The sequence below is a fragment of the Schistosoma haematobium genome, chromosome 6 (assembly GCF_000699445.3).
Source record: "Schistosoma haematobium chromosome 6, whole genome shotgun sequence".
Classification (NCBI taxonomy): domain Eukaryota; kingdom Metazoa; phylum Platyhelminthes; class Trematoda; order Strigeidida; family Schistosomatidae; genus Schistosoma; species Schistosoma haematobium.
The window spans coordinates 19,518,196-19,534,216 of NC_067201.1; the positions used below are offsets into that span (position 1 = coordinate 19,518,196).

Genomic DNA, 16,021 nt, shown 5'->3' on the forward strand with positions numbered 1-16,021 from the left:
AATAATAGTGTAATTCAAAAAATTGTTATCATTATTCACAGTAGGGAAGACATTAAATGAAGGTGACACAGGATCGAATTCACTCTAAAGTCAATAAAATCCATAACTGTGAACATTGTAGATTCTTCCATTGAATGTCATTTTAAAGTGCTTTTATTATATGACATTAACATTTTGAGACAACATGCAATGTGATATTCGGAAGATCAAAAGGGTGATTCGATTAAAATGAATGTGTTGAATGTTTACAGTTTGAAAAAGCACTAAATTTAATGGTCAAAAACAACATTCTGATGTATACGTTAATTAATCAAATAAAGCTGAGCGAAACTTGGTTCTTACTAGATAATTGACAAGACTTAGTGTTTAAATATCAAAAATCTTTAAAAAGAGGAAACTAACTCATCAGATGCTTAGAGATTGGTTACGCCGTCACGCCTAGTGATACTACCCTGTCGTAGAAACTGAAGTAGGTGGAGGGGGTTCGAACGCAGCGCTTAGTCACTGAGTCGAACCTTTTGGCCACCAAGCTACTGAGTCAACGACAAATTATGCCTTTCACCAACCAATTCACAATGACAATAAAAACAAGTTCCAGAACGTAATGAATAGGAGTCGATGAATTTGTAAAAGTACTCTACACTTTTATAATTATGAACAAAAAAGACAAATGTTACAAAGTAATTCTGTCACACCTGGAAAACCAATGGTTAAATAAATGCCTCATTTATATGTAATGATTACGCAATTAGAAAGTGTTTTAAAGACAAATCGATTCCTTACACAGGTGAAGACATAATCAATGCTTGATGGACTACTTTTTGCGATCTCTCCAAGTTGCTCTGCAGCCGCAGTTCGTAAAGACGCATTGGGACAACTTTCCAGTAACACAAAAAGACGGTCAAGGCTAAAAAAAACAGAGTATATATTTATTAGATTGTAACGAATGGAATATGAAAAAGGTACTGCGTACACTGGGACATGTTCTGATTATATTTTGTTAAGAAGGATATAACAGACTTCTGATGTGAAAAATAGAATAGAATTCACAATGCTTGGTTGTCCAGATAACACAGCTATTCGTCTATACGAAGTCGCTGTGTGAATTCATTGATGTGATCATGATTATACTTAAGGTGCTGTAAAAAAATCGGCAGTTTAAGGACTGGTCACTGACCTGTATTTGCCCTATAAAAATAAATGTGCCCACAATAATATGATCAGTAGTGAACTCCAATTTTTGTGGTACTTTGGGCCAAAACTGTAAATGTAGGTTATAGGATGCACTTGATATAGTATCCTGAGCACCGTGATTTTCTGACAATACGCTAAAACTGACGTCCTCAATATCAGTCAGAACTTATCAAAAGGATGCTTGGTGATGTTAATCCCATTAAGGCCATTGGTTAACTTATTAATAACTGGCTAAAACTTTGAAGAAAACAGTCGCAAGCTTCCCACTGGAGACAAGATATAAGGTTTTGTAGTCCCATATATGTGAACACAAACCTGGGAAAACGTTTTGATCAGACTGATGATATACATGAATAATAAAAACATATCTGCAGCATTAAGACCTGGAAAATCAAAACTCACGAACAATAGAAATTCTCTCAACATCGCATAGTAGGGCATCTGTTTTTAAGACGTAAAAAGCACCGCCAGGAATATTCAGCTGTACTGAGCCGAAATTCCGTACTTTTGGCAAGGTTCCTATAGTCCTTTATTTGAGTCGAGGTTTTAACGTATTTCCTCAGAAAACTTGGGTAGTCGATCAAAATGACCGTTATAAAAGTTCATCATGATTTATAAGGACCATGCAAATGTCTTATCTGCAAGTTTTGCAAAAATTCAGCAACAAACGTTTTCCTGTGGACACATTACATCAAATTATGTATAAACAATTATATAATTCAAAAACAACAATTAGGAAATAATTATGAGTCAAAAGCAGTACCGGCTGGTCATTAGACTCCCAATATTCCCTAGTGGTACTTGTCCACAGACTGTAGGTACGAGTGCACAATAGAACAAAGAGGCATACGCCGTCCGCCATCGCACTGAATATATTTATACTGAGCACCATTTAGATATGTTGCGCATTTTATTGGAATATTAAGTATGCTATTGGTCCACTGTTTCCAACGTCCTTCAATGAAATATTTTAGTGCATTTAAAACACCAAGAAGGAACTTGAAGCAACAAAAAATATCACCAATTTACGTACAATTTTGGTTTCAATTCGAACTCCAAAAACATTTCCCTGACACAAAGTTTGTCGTCTCAGACCCGATAATCAAATAATTCCAGCCTATCAAATCTATACATAGTTTCAGTTTCAGTTTCAGTTTGGGAAGGACAGGAGGCTCGATGGCCTATGTTAGTCCTGGCAATGGTGGTCTCTCAGTTGATCCAACTTTCTTTTGAAAGAGTCGACGGATGGAGCATCAACCACGTGCTGAGGTAGTGAATTCCACTCGTTGATGATTCGATGGGAAAGTCGATAGTCAGCTGACAAGTAATTTGTTCTCGGCTTATGAACTTTTTTGGAGTGTCCTCGTAAATTCTCTGTTTTGGAAGACAAGAAAAATGAGGGCATGTTAGGTGCAAATTTATCACTAAGCAATTTGTAGACTGTAATCAAGTCGCCTCTAGTTCTGCGATATGACAACGGGAAAAGGTTCAGCTTGGCCAGTCGAGATTCATACGGAAGCTTCGCTATTCCGGGAACCAGCTTAGTCGCCATTCTCTGAACCTTTTCCAGAAGCTCACTGTCTTTTTTAAAGCAGGGGCTAGCCGCTTGTATTCAGTACTCAAGTTTAGGACGAACGAACACTGTATACAAAGTCAAAAACGTCTTAGCGTCGACATGACTAAAAGCCCTACGTATTGACCATAACGTTCTAAAACTTTTGGCGGCTATTGCACGGCAGTGTGCAGTAGTCTTTAAGTCTTGACTAACGATAACTCCTAAGTCATTATATGTCTGGACGACAGGTAGCTCAGTGTTATTCATCGTGTATGTATCTGTGCCTTGATGACCGATATGCATCACAACACACTTGGAAGTATTTATCGGCAACTGCCATGTTTGAGACCATTCAGATAACTTCTTCAGGTCATTTTGAAGTTCTAAGCTATCACCCTCACATCGTATCGTTCTCCATATCTTGACATCGTCAGCATATAGCAAGACCGATGATGATAGGATACAAGGAAGGTCATTTACACACAAGGGGAATAGCACTGGCCCCAAAACTGTACCCTGGGGCACTCCACTAAGCACAGTTTCCCAGCTAGATAACTTTGAGTTCACCCGAACTCTTTGTTGACGCCCAACTAAGAAGTCTTTTATCCACATCAATAAATTGCCTCCAATCCCGACTTTTCTTAGCTTATATAACAGCCGGTTGTGCGGATCTTTATCAAAAGCTTTACTGAAATCAATGAAGGCGACGTCTACAGGTAGCTTTCGGTCCTTAAGGGCACACCAGCTTTCACGAGCCACTAATAAGTTAGTGAGACAAGAATAACCTATTCTGAAGCCATGCTGCTTCTCCGAGAGGATCCGGTTTTTATCGAGATACTTAAACAGCTCCTTCCGAATAATCTTTTCTAATATTTTAACAACCACACTAGTTAGGCTAACGGGGCGGTAGTTCTCAGGTTTGTGTTTCGTGCCTGTTTTGAAGACAGGACTTACTATGGCATTTTTCCAATCTTTCGGTTTCATATAATTTGTACAATTACTATACGTGATCGTGAAACTGTCGGAGAACTGACCTTACTGCGTTTTTTGAAGCTTCAGTGAACAAAATGGGGTGAGTTGTAAGGCTTAAGTTTAGATACGTCAACAAAGTAGCATTCTCTTTCACTGCATCAAGTGAAAAGCTGAAATCTTCGTTCTTCTTTGTATTTTTTCTCTCTTGATTAATTTCCAGGATGACAGTTAGAGGTTGTATTTCGCTGCACAATTAGGTAAGAAATGGAGATAGAAATCACACATTCTGAGAAATCGTCGCATTATCTTGATTGAAACAAGTTCTGTATAGCTAATAATTGTGCCGGCCTGTTGAAGTGGCTTGGCGCCATAAAAATCTCTGTGGTATCCTCGATCGAAATCTGAGATATATTCACCAAGTGCCAAAAGACGACTTATATGATGAAGTCAAAGCAGCAGTTATTCAATAAACACTGCCATAAATGAGAGAAGACTGCGACAAATGTTAACATCATAGGAGTTAGTGTACAAAAAAGCGTTGGGACTCTTTCGGCATATGAGGCAGTTTTTCGACTCGTACAAACCAGGTGGTCACAATGGTTGCTTTATGATGTGAGTATATGTGACTCTCAGAGTTTCTGAAACCAGCAGCCATCATATTATCAGGCAGGAAGTTTGTTATTGGAACGTAGAAAATAACTAAGTGAAAATTCGAATGCTAAGAGAAGATAGTTTCATGAGGTAGATAGATAAATATGTTAACTAATTAGTGACGCGAAAAGCATAACCAGGGAGTAAACGTAGTGGAACTAAGTTAGTGATACGTGCTAATGATAATGGTGGGTAAGTTACGAGATGTGCCTCAGGTGAAGCTACCCTAAACTGTTGGTAATCAATAGGTGAGTACGTGTTTGTCAATCCTCCTTTTGAAGACATCGGATGAGGGGGCTGTGGTGACTTTGGACCAGGGAACATTCCAAATGGTGGTACTTTTAGTGAGGAAGGGAAGAGAAGTACCTCGTTTCTCTTTCTTTGATGTACAACTTACCAAGGGTCGCCTCATGTAGAGTGAATATGGTTTCCCAACGGGCTGAGTCTCTCCTGTATTCTCCTCCGAAGATTGTACACAGAGTAGCCTTTGTTTCATTTCTATGAAAGTTCTTGTGACTCTGGTGAGTGCTTGGACAGCTTAGCTCTGAACTTTGAAGTCTCCAGCTAGTGATGCCAGCTCGAACCTCAGGGGAGGTAGTTGGAATACCTCCCGGATTGTCTTTCCGGATGTTAGTCACTGTGAAGGGAAGATATATTCCTCTAGTCAAATCGTTGACACCGTACGCTTTGGAACAATATCAGGTTGATTCTGTCACCCCGGTTATTCGGTACTGTTTGGCAGTAGGATTTTGAAATGAGTGTTATCGTGTATCGCCTCTCCTCCCCCCTCCCCCTGTTTTGTGTACTTTTCCACATCAGGGAGGTGTCATGAATTGCATTTTCGCCTTATCACTTGTAATTTCAGGAGAGACATGTTTCAGTTAGAATTACAGTTCGGAGGTCAGAAGGGAAGCACATGTTTCCCGCACCTCCTAATTAACTCCTCGGCCCCCTTAAGTTGCTATAAAGGGATTTGTTGGTGTTTGTACTCAGATGTCGCTTCTCTGCAGCATTATGTTTTCAGGTTTTAACCCAACTGATAGTTAAAGTACGTTAATCGATTTTGTAGGGCCTGGACCCTGCGAGTTTTCCGTTAGTGTCGTGTATTCCATAAGCTGGACGACGACCTCGATGCCCTGTACCGCGAATTGTTGATCGAAGTCAGCTGACACCAAGGTGTGCTTTATTTTGTTTTATCCTATTGTCTTGTCAATATAAGTCGGCTCTCATAATCTCAGATGTGTCCGCAGAGGTCATTCTTCGAGCTGTTTTATGGCATGAGGAGCTTCAGTCATATTCTTGTGACATTTTTTACGGACAATGGTTTGTCGTGTCCAACTCAGATTTGAGAGAAGGCTTTAACCGGTGGTCTTTGAGTAGCTGAATAGAGTTACTATTAATAGAAGAGGTTTACTTTTGGATCCTATGCAGGTGGCATAGTCTTCCTGGTATGGTATCCTTTCCCAAAAACGAACCATACTTGTCAGTTTTTTCTCCAACATTAAACATTAACTAAGATCAAGTAGTTTTGTGTATTATCTTTGTCCGCAATTTATAGTGTTTTGCGAATTATGCTGTTGCAATATCGTTTCTCTTATTTTGTAAATTACTTCAGCAGATTGCTCTCTCTGGAGAGATTGGAGATGTGACAACAAAATTCGGAGATGATTGAAAACACAAAAACGACAGCGGAATGTGACAAAGAGAAGCCATCAAGTAGGATGGTTGAAAAGGCGAGAAATTTATCAATCAGTCGACGGATCTCGCTCAGTCAGCTCCAGAACTTACTTCCTCGAATAGTAGCATTATTGTGAAGTCCTCTTGTGGCGTATACTATTGGGGGAAAGTATCATATCATCTTTCTCGAACGCCTCAATATTCTCACTTTTCTGAGTATTTCAAAGGTTGCAATACAGTTTTCATTATTATATGACCCGATAGGACGGTCTTCCCTTACGGTTAATCATCGAACGACCTCTTCTACTTTGAGAACTTGGCTGTTTATAACTTTTTTCCTTGTTCACACCTAACAGTTCCTCAAACAGTAAACGGCCCCTTAAATAAAGTTTTGACTATAAACACATGTTATGTTTTTACACCGTTTATTTGGATGATAGAGCACTCAGACTTTGTGCCCGTACAATTCGCTATATCCTGGAAAGTAAAAATAAGTTGCTACCGCACAGAACTAGATTCCACTATCCTGAAAACGAATATAAGTGATGCGACCAGTATGTACAGTTCTTACTGAAGTACAAGTGGTATGAGAGACTCTGATACTAAAAATGTAGGTTGACATATCCTCACTTCCTCGAAATTGGTAGGCAGTACCGTCGGTTAATCTGCCAGTCCTAGCTTTGAACTCCGCCTGAAGTCCCTCTGGAGCTATGGCAGTCCCAAGCCCAGATAAAGGCGAAAGTTGAGCATGGGGTGAGAAACCCCATCCCGTTGAAAACTAACTCGTCATAAAAAACGCTAACCAGAAAAAATATTCAAACTATTTAAACTCTGCCCTGGGGGCTAGAAGGTCTTCATTTAGAAGAGTTATGATTCGTCATGGTGAAAGCCGAGTTCCTTCAGAAGTCAAGAGGCTGATGCTATTTCTGACAACCAGAGCAACCATTTATTTAGGTACATGGAATGTTCGTACAATGTGGGACACCGGGAGTGCCCTCGAGATTAATGTTGAAATAATGAGGCACAGCATGAAGGTGCTTGGAATCAGAGAAACACGTTGGGCACAGGTTGGACAACAACGACCAGCCTCAGGGGAGCTTCAGTTATACTCCGGCCATGAAGAAGAAAATGTCCCCCACACACAAAGAGTTGCATTGATACTATCCAAGCAAGCACAAAATGCACTCACAGGATTGTAATCCTATGGACCCAGGATCATCAAAGCCACCTTCAAACACAAAGAAAGAGGACATTACAATGAAGGTCAACCAATGCTATGCACCTACCAACGATAACAATGAGGACGTTGAAGATCAATCCTATAATAGGCTGTGGTCGATCGTCGAGAAGTGCCCAACAAAGGACCTGACCATTCTGATGAGAGATTCAAATGCCAAGGTTGGAATGGATAACACCGCATATAAAGATATCATGGGACGACACGAATTGGGAGAAAGGAACGAAGATGGTGGGGGATTCGCAAACCTATGTGCCTTCAATAAACTGGTCATAGGCGGCACCATATTCCCACATAAACTCATACACAAAGCCACACAAAGCCACTTCACCGGACCACATTATGCAGGACCAAACCGACCATTTTTGCACCAACAAAACGTCTAGGAGGACGATGGAGGATGTGAGAACCAAGAAAGGAGCTAATATAGCATCAGACTATCACTTGCTGGTCGCCAAGATGAAATTGAAACTCAAGAAACACTGGACAATGGGGCGGACAATATCACAAAAGTTCAATACGGCCTTTCTTCAGGATACTGACAAACTCAAACAGTTCATGATAGTCCTCAGCAATAAGTTCCAAGCTTTTCATGATCTACTCAGTGGGAAAAGAACTACTATGGAGAGCAACTGGAAGGGGATCAAAGAGGCAATCACTCCAACATTTCATGAGGTTCTGGGCCACAAGAAGTACCATCGCAAGGAATGTATCACTGTTGATGCACTGGATAAGATTCAAGAAAGAAGGAACAAGGAGGTAGCAATCAATATCAGCCGAACAAGAGCTGAGAAAGCGTAGGCAAAAGCTGAATACACAGAAGTAAACAAGCAGGTGAAGAGGAGCATCAGAACCGACCAGCGTGATTATGTGGAAGATCTAGCAATGACGGCGGAAAAGGCTGCAAGATAAGGAAACATGAGACAATTGTATGACACAACAAAGCCCGCTGGAAATTATCGTAAACCACAACGTGCGGTGAGGAGCACGGAAAACTGAGTAATCACCAACATTGAAGAACAGCGAAAGAGATGGGTAAGGCACTTATAGGGACTTTTGAATGGACCCAGCCCCACTGAACACACCCAACATGGAAACAGCACCCACGGACCTCCCAATCGATGTTGGTCCACCAACAATTGAGGAGATCAGCATGACCATCAGACAAACCAGGAGCGGCAAAGCAGCGGACGAGACGATATTCCAGCAGAAACACTGGAAGCAGACGTAGCAGTAACTGCAAGGATACTCCACATTCCCTTCAGTAAGATTCGAAATGAAGAACAAGTACCGACAGACTGGAAAGAAGGACACCTGATCAAGATACCAACGAAGGGCGATCACAGCAAGTGTAACAACCACATGGGCATCACTCTTATCTCAATACCACGAAAACTCTTTAACAGGGTATTGTTAAACAGAACGAAGGATTCCATTGACACGTAACTTCGAGATCAACAGACCGGGTTACGTAAGGATAGAACGCAACACAACGGATCATTGTTGGACAATCAATTGAATGGAATTCATCACCCAACACCAGCTTCATTGACTACGAGAAAGTAGCTGATAGCGTGGACAGGAAAATATTATGGAGGATTCTTCGGAACTGCTGGATGACTGAGAAGATGGTCAACATCATACGAAATTCTTATGATGGATTAACTGCAAAATCGTGCAGGGAGGATAGTTGACGAACTCGTTTGGAGTAAAGACCGATGTCGAGCAATGTTGCCTACTCTCAGCCTTTCTCGCTCTCCCGGTGATCGAATGGATCATGAAGACGTCAACATCTGAGGGGAAGCATGGGATACAGTGGACATCTAGGATGCATCTGGGCGATCTAGACTTCGCAGATGATCTGACTCTTCTATCACACACGCAGCAACAAATTCAGAAGTCGACCAGTGAAGCAGCAGCCTAATTAGCAGTCAGTCTCAACATACACATAGAGAAAAGCAAGGTTTTCCGATACAACACAACATGCAATGATCAAATCACAATTGACGGGGAAGATTTTGAAGGTGTAAAAACCTCAACATATCTGGGCAGTATTATTGATGAACATGGTGGATCTGATGCAGATGTGAAGGCGCAGATCAGCAAAGCAAGAACAGCTTATCTACAATTGAAGTACTTCTAAAACACAAGACAACTGTTTGTCAACCACCAAAAAACGTCATAATTTTCAATAGAAATGTCGAGACTGTTTGTTCTACCAAAGAACACATTACATTGGGAAATGGAGACAGACATGAGAAGAATGAGCAACAAACAGATAGAACAAGAAAGGAATGCTTAGGACATAATGTTTTTGATAATGCTGGTCGGGGGCCTATGCTCCTATCGTGGGTCACAGGCGTAAGTAAGTAAGTATCGATGAGATACGGATTGTAATGGATCTATCCCATCTAGATGGGTGACTTTGTGGAGGACTAAAACTCAGCACTCTTGGAGGTCTTAAAGTTCAGCCATTAAGGTTTTCATTTCACTGAAGTCTGATCATAGTCTCTCCTCTTTGGTACAAATAATATTTAAGTGTAGATGTTTTCAGTGTGACTGGAAACTCATTTCAATACAATATATGTTAGACCTGTTCCATGCAATTGTAAATTTATTTAAGTGCAATACAGCTGCTAGATACTCTGTTGTCTATTCTAATACAACTGCCGTGCGTTTTAGTCTGGGTTTTAACATAAACTCAACACAATTAATTGGATGTCAAATTATGATATTATTCCCGTACTACTATTGTTTCAGTCCACTTGTATTCATTCTATCATAGCGTACTTTGAATCCGTTTATTATTACGGCAGTTCATTCATTTAGCTATATATATTAGCAAGAACATTATGATACGGGTTTTGTATCCATTCGTTCTTGGCCATCAAATTCAAGAAACGGAACATAATGTTTTTGCGAAGAGAAACGAGACAAAAGATGCGCGGTGGATAAGGCAAGTGAGCCAACTCAATTCAGTCAAACGCGAACCGGTATTTGTAGTCGAACAAAAATACGTTCCAGACATGTGATGAGCAAGGTAAGAAATGCACACATATACGCTTACATAAAACAGTCAGGGCTGATAAGCGAATGGATGACAGAGTAAAAATGTGGCTTGAGGAAAATGGATATATTGATCTATCTAGAGCCTAGAATGAACTATGTAGGCTCAAAATAGTACAAGCCCCTACAACATCTACTTCTAATTTAGATTTAATTGTGATATGAAAATAGTGGAAGTGACCCGAAATTTCATTGAGTTCCATATCTTCTTCACAATTAATGAAAGTATCATCCATACATCTTCCATATGAATTAATTTGACTGAAGTGTCGTATTTTGCAGATCGGCAATGACACAACCAAAGTTAGTCCAGTGGTGGACCCATTACAGTTCTTTCGATTCGTTTATAGAGATCGTTATTAAATATAAATTGCACACCAAGTGTATATCGTAGAAATAGCTCTTTTGGATTATGTTGTTATTTTCAATAATGTCGTACAAAAAGCGTGTAATTTCAATGAGCGGAACATTTGTAAAGCAGAAAGTGACGTCAAATGAGATAATTTTATTACCAATTAAATCAATGTCAGTCAGTCAGTCAGTCAGTAACAACGTAGAACTTCGTACGTACATCAGTTCGAGTTGCCACACCACCTTAGCACAGAGATTCAGTTGTCGATTCAAATCCCGTAGTGGTAGAGGTAGTAAGAGTATAAGCAGTAACAGGGAAGATTAGGGTTTGGAGATATTATTTAAAGAGTATAATCCAGTGAAATAAATTTGGAAAGATGAAAAAAAGGACATGGAGAATTCAGAAGATTAGAATTTGGGAGAACACAAAGAGTGGATGCACCTGCGCCATTCCAAACGATTCCGAGCAATGTCATTCAGGGTCTCTAACCATCGGTTGCTATCATCTCGTGGTCCCCAACCAGGTAGTCTACACCTACCAACATGACTCAGTCCACTTGTCAGTGACTTCATGGTTTTGTGCCATGTTTTGGTCTGGCCACCCCTAGCTTTCTTCCAACCTACTCCTATACCACTGAACATAGCACGTCGAGGTAGTCGGTCGTTGGGCATACATAACACGTGTCCCAGCCATCTCAACTGATGAAGTTTCACTACTTCATCAATTGATTTGCCATCCTTACCTAGTACCCGTGTCCTAACAACTGTGTTACTTACTCGATGGTCCCATGATATACGAGCAATGTTTCGAAGACACCTATGATCGAATACTGGTAACCTACGAATATCCTCTACTCTTACCGGCCACGTTTCACTACCATAAAGTAGGACGGAACGAACTGCTGCACAGTAAACCAGTCCTTTGGTTGATAGACGGATATCTCGCCTACGCCATAAATGACGCAAGTTGGTAAAAGCTAGTCGAGCCTTCTGTATCCGTGCTGAGATTTCGTCACACACCAGACCACAAGGGCTGATGAGACTTCCAAGATAAGTGAAGCGGTCGACACACTCAACCACTTCACTCCCTATCACTAGTTCGGGTGTCGATGTAACCCAATCCTGAAGCAACATTTTGCATTTCGAGGGAGAGAATCGCATCCCGAACATGCTTGCATTGTTGCTTAGAGTGGTCAGAAGACTCTGCATTTTGTCAGCGTCTTCGCCAAATAAAACTATGTCATCAGCATATTCTAAGTCAATAAGTGAATCTCCCGGTAGAAGTTCAACCCCTGGAAATCTAGGCAAGGAAAGTGTTATCTCTAAAAGTACATCGACGACAAAGTTAAACAAGAATGGAGAGAGTGGACAACCCTGACGAACACCACTTGAGGTAATAAAATTTTCTTCTCTGGATTTTCGTTTTATTCGATGAAACAGATGGTTTACTTTAACTATATACATTTCTTTTGAAGATGAAAAACTCTGAATTTAAGTACAGTGTGAGGGATTTCATGATTAAAATAATGCCTAATGGACATCTAGTAAACAGAATCTCATCGTTTCCCAATAATCAAATCTAAACATCGAATGCTGTTTTCTTTTCGCTGATAGACAAATCTGAAATCTACTATTTGATTTCATACGAATCTCTAGAGACACTATATAGTTTATGTTGAAGCGGCCCTGGTATATTGCCTAAATAATTAGACATAGCATATGTGAGGGCACATGTTAGTCCACTATAAATCTTAATGGAACATCAAATTAGTGAATTATTGTTAGCCTACAAAAATGTAATTTTGTATCAGATTTGGTATAGAAGATAAACACATCGATGGAACCATTTTGAATTTTTATTCATTAGGATATTATATGCATACCATTACACCACTGTCATTAATAAATGTTATCATGTTAAACCCTTTTTTCGTTGCATTTGTCTTGGTTATTAACACCCTAATCTTGGCATAGAGGCCTAGCTTTGTTTGCAAAAATATACCGTGAAAAATCTTAAACCACTTCGAAGTTATATATAAGTTAAAAATCTCTTCTCTTGAACTGATGGCAATTTGTCTGAGGCTTACTCCGTTTCAGTGGTCAGAAGCAATCGAATTCGTTATGGGAATGTTTAATGTCAAACACTATCGAACTCGTAATCTAGTAGTCATAAACAAGTCAGTAATAAGATAATAGAGAACTGTGTGTGCTCAATCGCAAGTATTGTATATGGAACTTGAGCCAGACTAGTTTTAATTTACAGTGAAATAATTAATTGACACAAACGCCACCCATGCATTTTTGTAAAATTTCAACATCGTCAGTAGGCTGTCTAGATCTGTCCATAATAAAAAAATATCCAAGATCTTCTCTGTACGCACCTTTATAAGACACAATTTCCACAGGAATTCTGTTACAAGCAAATTAAACAGCTGGAATTTATTTATGAAGATTTGACAACCGTATAACACATTACACTAGTTAGAAGCAACTAAGTGGATATAGTATGAGATGCAAAGATAGATGTACATTATATTGACCTTTTTGATTCCATTTGAGATGTTACTATTTGTATTTCGTGGTAGTTTTGGTTTCTTTTACACCTCCACTGAATTTCCGTGTTCTTCCTGAACCGCATTTATGTTGTTTTAGTTGATACTTAGTCGTGACGACAGCCATATTGTTTTTCTCTCTCTCTTGATTTTGTTGCTTGCTTTGGCAGGAATTGTGCATTTTGTAATTGTGAATTGAAGTACTCTTCCAGAATTGGAAACACTTCGTGTTATAACCTAACTATATATTATCTTTCGAACGAACCTGTACGCAATCTATCCAAAAAGGGACAGGATAACATTTATTCGTTGTATATGATAATTTTCTTACATTCTTTATCAACTTATCTATTTAAAGTAATTTAGATTCGATCACTGGTTGAACAATTACTGGTTGAATAACTGAGGGAAAATACTTGCTTTATCTTTTCTTCTACTTTTGTTTGGGATTCATATGACGATTCACGGATAATCAGTTATCCTTGTTCTGTTTTCACAAACGCGCTTATTATATTGTTTAAATATTTCGAGTTTCCTTTATTACTATTACCCTATTTTCTCGTTTTACTTCTTTAAAAACAACTCAATTGCACAGATCCTGTAGCTTTAAATATTCTAAATATTATGCTAACAATATTGAAACTTGTGTATCATTGCATTTTTGAGGAAACCCGAAATAGCTTCCTTACAACACTTATGTACCCACAAGCTGTATGTGAATAATAATAATTACAAACTAAATAGCCTTGACAGTTATTCATCATTTCAAGCTTATTTAGTTTGGAATCTACAAATATAAAACCTATGAGTAAGGTAACACGTAATCAAAGTAAAACCATTATTTTGGGATAATATATGCTCAGTAAAAATTGTTTAAATGGCAGAAACTAGATCAGAAGAAACTCACAAAAGTTCAGGGCTACATAAGTTTTTCATAATTGGCAACTGGATTGTTTCGGTAATTCATCCGAAAATGCAGTTCCTAAAGAAACAAAATGAGACATCCAAAGTTTAAAAAGACCGGTTATCTACTGTGCAGCATAGGAAGAAGTGAACAAGAAACAATGGCTACGGAAGCTACTGGATAAAATGTAGCGAACGAGTAATACGTCATCGGATCGCCATTCGTTTACTTGTTTGAAATATTTTATGTTAAATGGCCCACCACTGAATGTAGATCAGTCCAGATGTCTTGCAGTCAAAACATAGCTCACTCAAAGTTGATTTCTTATAGCATTTCGAGAAATATTTAAGTTGTGACAGAGTTTCAATCGGCCAGAGGTTTGGCGACGACTATTTCCAGAGACTTGTATAGCAATGGTGATTTTCTTGAAACTTATTGTTCTGTTGCTAATACTTTCCTATTTTGAAGATCTAGTTTTCTACTTTTGGCACATTTTATAGTATCACAGTTTTCTGAAGTCACATTGTGTAGAATTTTGCAATATAAGATATTTGTACTTAACCACACGATCTTTGAAGCCGAACATAAAATTACTGAAATTGCACTCGACACGTAACACAAAGGGAGGTCAAGAATTGTGAACTTCGTACTAATTGATCGGTATGACATGGCTCTGCCTGACAAGTGTGATTATTCAATGTGTTTTAGTTTATCCCCATCAGGAGTGCGTTCATAAGAAGTACTAAACATCGTATTGCTGATTATCATGTAGGATGAGTCAGTATGGGCAGTGATATGACTTCCATGTAAGATTTTGTAGGTTCGGCAGTCACATCGTGAAAGCCTCCACATCGATTAATATGGTATTAAAGATAGATATACTATTGCTGAGTTAGACCATATTCCGACATGGTTTTGCTACTGGATGTCAACAATTTTCCGGAGACAACGATGACCAAACACAGAGAGTCGTCTAACATTCTCAACTCGGATAGGCCAGGTTTCACAAGTATAAAGCAAAACTGCTCTCACCGACGTGTTGTAGATCCAACGTTTTACGACCAGACTAACATCATGAAAGCGCCAAAGGTTGCTCAAATTGACATAAACCGCTCCGGCTTTCACTATATGTTAATTGATCTCATAACTCACGCCACCACCAGCACTTATGCCACTCCCCAGATACATGAACTTCTCGGATACTTCAACTCGCTTACTGCACAGAGTGAGTGCAGGATCAGGGTCCTGACAGCTTTGTGAAGGTACTTTGCACTTAGGAGGTCCAAAGTACATTCCATACTCACATACACTGACTGCCAACTGGTTAAGTGCGGATTGCATGGCTTGGGTATCGTCGCACAATAAGAAAATATCATTCGCATAGCGCCTTAATAGTTGGAGTTCCTTAGGGATTTTCGACTCATTAGGTGGATCAGCCGTCACAGGTCATGGAGGAAAGGACAGTCTGATCGACACTGTCGGAGCAACAGATCAGTTGAACTGCTTTTTAAAAAGGTCTGCTCATCGTTAAAGAGGTCACCTTCACAGAATATTTCGCTCACACTAGACTTCGTGCTGCCAGTGACTCAGATGGGTTGAAAGAGCTTGAGGAAGTTGCCAGATGCAACTGATGCTCCCAACTTATTTGCACGCTCCGATCACCAGTCTTCTCAGTCCTTAGGCAAGTTTTTCCCAATTTCATTATGTAATAGTCCTTGATTGTAATCAGACTTGAGGTCACTCGGAGTAAACCTAAGGGCTTCACTGAGTTGTAAAAAGCCTGAGGAAACCCAGCGCTCATAAGTTGAATGTTTTGCGAAGCTGCAAGCGACTTTACTCCCATAATGTTTAGTAGGAGGGTA

The 16,021-nt window shown here is 39.5% G+C and overlaps 2 protein-coding genes across 2 annotated transcripts in view; both read right to left on the bottom strand.

The window, feature by feature from the left end:
* Positions 1-2,066, bottom strand: part of BTAF1 (btaf1 RNA polymerase II, B-TFIID transcription factor-associated, 170kDa) — a 64,718-nt gene extending 62,652 nt beyond the window's left edge. Inside the window, exons 1-2 of the mRNA XM_051208318.1 lie at positions 1,958-2,066; positions 784-907 (exon numbers count right to left, since the gene is read on the bottom strand). The gene's annotated coding sequence lies outside the window, so the exon portion shown is untranslated. The remainder of the gene's footprint in view (positions 1-783; positions 908-1,957) is intronic.
* Positions 2,067-13,806: 11,740 nt separating this feature from the next.
* The window catches only part of MS3_00008715 (uncharacterized protein), a gene marked incomplete at both ends in the record, with an annotated part of 60,178 nt that continues 57,963 nt past the window's right edge, over positions 13,807-16,021 (bottom strand). The window contains one exon of the mRNA XM_051217061.1: positions 13,807-14,237. The remainder of the gene's footprint in view (positions 14,238-16,021) is intronic.